Source organism: Pteronotus mesoamericanus, unplaced genomic scaffold (genome assembly GCF_021234165.1).
Source record: "Pteronotus mesoamericanus isolate MK-2021 breed Mesoamerican mustached bat unplaced genomic scaffold, CSHL_Meso_final contig_50, whole genome shotgun sequence".
Lineage (NCBI taxonomy): Eukaryota > Metazoa > Chordata > Mammalia > Chiroptera > Mormoopidae > Pteronotus > Pteronotus mesoamericanus.
The window spans coordinates 28,498,214-28,503,994 of record NW_026555186.1 but is presented as its reverse complement, the minus strand read 5'-3'; the positions used below and the strand labels follow the sequence as shown (position 1 = coordinate 28,503,994).

The 5,781-nt window shown below is 39.0% G+C and overlaps 1 long non-coding RNA gene across 2 annotated transcripts; it reads right to left on the bottom strand.

Annotated features, from left to right (window-relative positions):
• LOC129074449 (uncharacterized) lies at window positions 1-5,531 on the bottom strand. 2 transcript variants are annotated; one of them, XR_008529538.1, is made up of 3 exons: window positions 5,445-5,531; window positions 3,209-3,336; window positions 1-1,387 (listed from the first exon to the last, which is right to left on the bottom strand). It is a non-coding gene; the product is annotated as an uncharacterized LOC129074449 (long non-coding RNA). The 2 variants fall into 2 exon arrangements; XR_008529537.1 differs by lacking the exon at window positions 5,445-5,531 and adding an exon at window positions 4,758-4,912.
• Between the last annotated feature and the right edge of the window lie 250 nt (window positions 5,532-5,781).

Here is a 5,781-nt window from a genome sequence, read left to right as displayed (position 1 = left end):
AATCAGATTAATAAGTATTAAAAATATTGGTAAGATCAAGTACTGGTGATTGTGAAAAGAACTGGGTATTCATAGACTCTCTTTCTTCATCCTCTTAAAGCAATCACTTTAGCATATCTTGCAATGCTGGTTTGGTGGAGGTGTGTTCTTTTAGCCTTCTTTTGTCTGGGAAACCTTATTTCACCTTCCATTTTAATTGAGGGTCTTGATGGGCAGAGCAGTCTTTGTTGCAGGCTTTTGCTTTTCAGTGCTTAGAGTATTTCTTGCCATCCCCTTCTGGCTTGTAGTGTTTCTGTTGAGAAGTCAGCTGCTACCCATACTGGGGCTCTCTTATATGTTACTACCTCTTTCTCCCTTGCTGTCTTTCAAATACATCTTTAACGTTTAATTTCCTTTTAAAAAGTGAAGGAAATATGGCATTTGTTGCTTCCAGGTAATATAGATGATAGTTTATCCTCTCTAACATTCTCTATGTTTGGGATGCTTTTCAAATATTTTTTAAAAAGAAACATGCATTCTGTTAATATAGTCAAAATAGAAGTAATGTCTTAGGTTGTTGGTTTCTAGTTTTTAAAGTTCAGATTTTTTTTTTCATTTTCTTTAATGCAAATCTATATAATTTCAAAACAAAGCCTCATTGAAATACTTATGTTGATGGTAGCAATTTGGATATGCAAACATACATATCTTTCAAGGAAGGTGCTTATTATCTGATAAAGCACCTTCTGCCTCAAAACTCAGCTGCTCCCTAAGTGGTTGCTGGGAACCACTTCCTGATAATTGGCTTCTCCATTTGGGGATTTTCTAGTGACTCCTGTCTCTCCTAGCTCTTCACCTAAGGAATGGGTGGAGGATTGACTATGGGACAGGTCTGTTCTCTAAGTAGAAATTGCCACCCTTTCACAAAATATCGCTTAAAAATTTTGGTGGGGACCCCCTTTATTTTAAAACCTCTCTTTTTTTTTTTCCTTTTTGTAGCTAACCAGCTGCTAAAGTTCAGTTACTAAGTCAAGGTTAATTTCACATCTGGATCTGTTCAGCCCAAGTGTAAAAAGCCCACAGTGAACCAAGGAACACCACAGCAAGGAAGGCAGGCATCACCAATGCCTGCCTTTTGTCACACTGTAAAGACAACCGTCACCTTAAATTCAACAGATAAAAAAGTCAGAACTATCCAATTCCACATCACCCCCCAGTCTACCAACGGATCTTTCCTCTGATTTTCATACCCTGTTAATACATACATTTCTGTCTCTTAGGTTCAAAATCTCAATCTTTTCGGATTCCTCTAGGATCATTCCTTAGCATCCAGTCAGTTGCTACAATAGGTGGTTCTCTGAGTATCTCTCTCATTTCTTAATGTCTCTCCTTCTTTGTTCTTGGTAACCTAAAAATAAAAAACCAAAGTGAGAAAAAAACAATAGTTTGAGGGTTTTCTTTAATAGTAATTTTGGAAGCACTGATTAATGTAGAGACCCAAGTAGTGTCTGATTAGGAGGTGAAGGCAATTACATGAATAGAAGGAATTTCTATTGCTGTTAAACTAAGGAGGGAATTCTTGTAGGTGCAGATAAGTTAACATAAAGATGCTAATTCTAAAGAATGCCTTTAATTTTCAGTAGATAGTCATAATGTCTGTTTTCCTAATAGCTTTGCAAACAATACTGCTTTGGGCCCAATCTAAAGATTATTTTTCCCAGTTTTAACATTCCAAAGAATTAAAAAGTGAGATGTACAAGGCACTTTGTCTGAGATGGCAGCTCTGACTCCATTTTGAAGTGGCTCCATTTACATTATTAACACTCTTATCACCACTACTACTTTGGATCAAGCTCTCACCTGAGTTGTTATGATGGCTCCTCCTGTTTTTTTGGGTTTTTTTTTGTAAATTAACTTGAGTATTTCCTCCTCTGAATTTCTGTATCAAATACCTTTGTTACCATAGATACTTAGCTAATTATTAATAAGGAAGAAAGCAAAGGGAATTGGACATTCTTGAGCATGATCAACCAAGGAGCATAAGCCTGTTTGCTTCATAAGGGAGCTACAGCTTCACAAGTTCCAGAGGATCAAAGATTAATGCCCCTACCTCCCCTCCTCCAGTGCCAGATTGTTGTGGGGAGCAGGAGGAGTCCTATGCGCAGTAAAAGTCAAAATGGCACAAGGGGAGGTGCTTGACCATAGAGGCATGTCAGTTGAACTAGGACTAGGATTTAATACCACACAGAAACTCTGGATACTGGTCTTCATTTTGGCCTTACTGAAAACACAGTTAGACTTTTTCTATTATGGGATGGACAGAGATGGGACACAGGGGCAGCCTTCCACCTGAATAACCCTTGCCACACCAAATCTCCCATGCATGGGTCGATGAAATGCTTTTCTCTCAATCCCTTGAAAGAGCACCACGTTTGTGGGTAGCACCTTTACCGGTACCCGCCTTTGAGACTTTAGCAGATGCTAATTTAGTAGCTGTTTATGTTGTACTCTTAATTTAACAAAAGAGTTAGCACTTGGAGTACCCAGAGTTCATCTTTATTTTCCAAATAATAAACAAAAGAAATAACCCCAGAGGATCCAACACAGCAGTCTAGGAATTTACAGCTGGTGAAAGCCTGCTGATCTCCCATGTGTAAAATTCCAAGCTAGGATTTTCTTCCTAGAGACTTTTGACACTGAAAATTGAGAGCTGTCATACAGTTTAAATTTGATCTTTGCCCAGAATAAGTAGGTGCTCAATAAAGATTTGACAGTCATAATAGAGATCTATTTCGGTCTGGGCAAGTAATGACATTAACAAATAGGATCCATCCCTGGCTGGTGTGGCTCAGTAGATTGAGCACTGGCCCTGTGAACTGAAAGGTCATGGGCTCAATTCCTGCTCAGGGCACATTCATGGGTTGTGGGCCAGGTCCCCGGTTGGGGGCATGTGAGAAGCAACTGATTGATGTGTCTCTCCCTCTCTCCCTCCCTTCCCCTCTCTCTAAAAGTATAAATAAAATTGGTTTTAAAAATTAAAAAACAAAAACAAAAAAAATAGGATCTTCTTATTACATATAAAGATTATCATTTGCTCTCTACCATTTCCAAGCCAGGTCAGTTAAACCAGCTGGTTTGTGAAGGCTTCTTTCTCAGTCAGCTCTGGCTGCTATAACAAAATGCCATAGACCAGACAGAGCGGCTTAAACAATAGACACTTTTTTCTCACAATTCTGGAGGCTGTGAAGTCCAGGATCATGGTTCCAGCTGACTGGGTTCCTGATGAGGGTTCTCTTCTTGATTTGCAGTTGGCCCTCTTCTCGTTAGGTCCTCACGAGACCTTTCTTTGCTGCTAGCCTGCATGCAGGGAGGGAAAGAGAGATATCTGGTGTCTTTCCTTTTATAAAAGCATTAATCCCATCATTGAGAGCCCCAGCCCCACCCTCAGGACCTAATTTAACCCAATTTCCTTCCAAAAGCCCCTCTTCCAAATACCATCACATTGGGAATCTGGACTTCTACATATAAATTTGGGAGAGAAAGCTGAAGTTGTCGGGGGAGGGGGAGACACATTCAGTCCGTAGCAACTTCTTTTCATTTTCCTTAAACTTCTGTATTCTAAGCATGTTGGAGTGTCAGAGTTATTTTACCAGATTAATTGTTCTGTATTTTTGTGACACTTTACTATGAACAAAGACCTTGTACACAGAGTAAGAATGGTGTTGTTGAAGTGTAAGGCAGGAACTTTTCCACTGATCAGCCACAGGTCGAGTGGGGGAGGGGAGGCATAACAGTCACCAGAAAACCATTGCTTAATGTTCTGTCATTGTGAACCCTTAGTGTTTATTGTTAGAGTTCACTAGCCCCTCAGCTCTTCTTCCAAGTGTTACATGTTGTCTAATAGTGTTTATTTAAATTATTTTAAAATGAATTTAAATTGTTTTCACTTTGAGATTGAACTCTACACTTTCTTGAAATAATTGAAGACACTCCACAAGGCAAAATAAAACAAAGAGGACAGAACTAGGAATTTATCTTTTGCAAACTATCATGTTAACTTTAAGTATCCTTTAAAATGTGGTGAATTAAGCTCTTTTAAATATCTAGTTTATAGCTTCTCAGAAAATCTGTTAATTGGCATAAACTGGAGGCTTAAAATAATACTTCCTTGAAGCTGTATGTGGTACTTTAAAAAAAATTAAAGAAAGAAAGCATTTAGCTGGAAACACTAGAGAGAAGCAAGTCCTTTTCAGTAAACCATAAATCTTTTGATCAAAAATTTGAAAATCTGGCCCCATTCACATGTAATTTCTTTTCAAGATTACCAAGAATATATCTAGAATTCTAAACCTCCCATGGGCCAGGAGATCTGAGCTCATTTTTAGTTTAGTTCTGATTTCTACACTAATTTGTTTGTAAACAAGTTTACAAATAACACTTTCAAATCTTAGGCAGCTTGCTCATTCTTCATTCTATCTTAGCATTAATTGAATTGTTCTAGTTCCTCTACTTAAGTTAGTACTTTTCTATAATAATACAAATTTTAGTAGAATTCAGTTAACACAGAATATCAGAGTATCCACTCTGGTCAGTTTTATAGTACTTGAACTCAAAAGTGAGGTCTTGGAATTCCACTCCTGTTGACTTTTCTTTATGCAGTTGCTTGACCCTTTAAAAAACAACAACAACAACAACAACAACAAACAGGACCCGGTAGCCAGAGGGCACAAAGGGAAGAGGTCACACTTTCCCTTTCTTTCCCCTCTGAAGTCTTTTACCTGGACAGCACTGACTTTTCTCCTAGGATGCCTCTATCAGGCTCCACTGATGCTTCTGATGACAGAATACTATTTTAAAACATTAAAAAAGAAGAAAGAAAGAAAAGGGAAGAGTATATAAAATTTCTATTTCCAGATAATTTTTGTATTAGGTCTCCATGACTTGGAGCTGTTAGTAAATGTCCTGCTGTTCTAGTTTAACCACTCTCCAGTTTTCTTCTTTGTTTATATACCCTGTGCATTGCTCATAGTAGGAACCCAAGGAATATCTGTCATACTGATCAATGATTAACTTCCATCTCCATCCTCTCCAAAATCAATTTCACGTGTGCATCCTCTGTCACTTGCCTTCTTCAAACTGGGGGTCCTGAAATCAATCTCTTGCCTCTCCCTGGGTCTTTGATGCAAATAAGCCCTGTGTGAAGAAGTTCAGTAAAATCCCATATTTGGCGAATGACTGTACAAGCAACATGTGGTGGCAGCAGAGGTAAACCTTGGCCGATGACCTATAGGTAAATTAACAAGTACTTTCACTGCAGCATCTCCCACCCAGAAAAGAAGAGAGCAGCAGCACAGCAGAGTTAAATATATGTAACATTAGCATGGAGTTCAGAGAGAGAGAGTGAGAGGCAACTGTGATATCTCTGAGAAGGAAAAATACTGTGGAGCCTCTGGGAAGCCACTTACATGATTTCAATGCAAGGTTGTTCACTCCAACCAGCCAACCCATTCAACTTCCAGAAACAGTCTCACGAGACATGGTTTTGTCTTTCCTAGGAGCTGCCCATTGTGGACAGGACCACGTGACGAGAAAGCATCCAGCTAGAGAAAAACCCTGTAGCAACAGCAGGTCGTACTGGCTCCAGCTCCAGGAACAACAGCAGGGGGTAAAAGTTACATCAACATGTTCTCATTGCTCCACTGTCTAGGGACCAGGGCAAAACAGACAGGTCAAACCCAGGCTTCATAAATAAAGGTAGACAAATGACAGGTTAAGCCTAAGAACAGAAAAAGAAAAAACCTA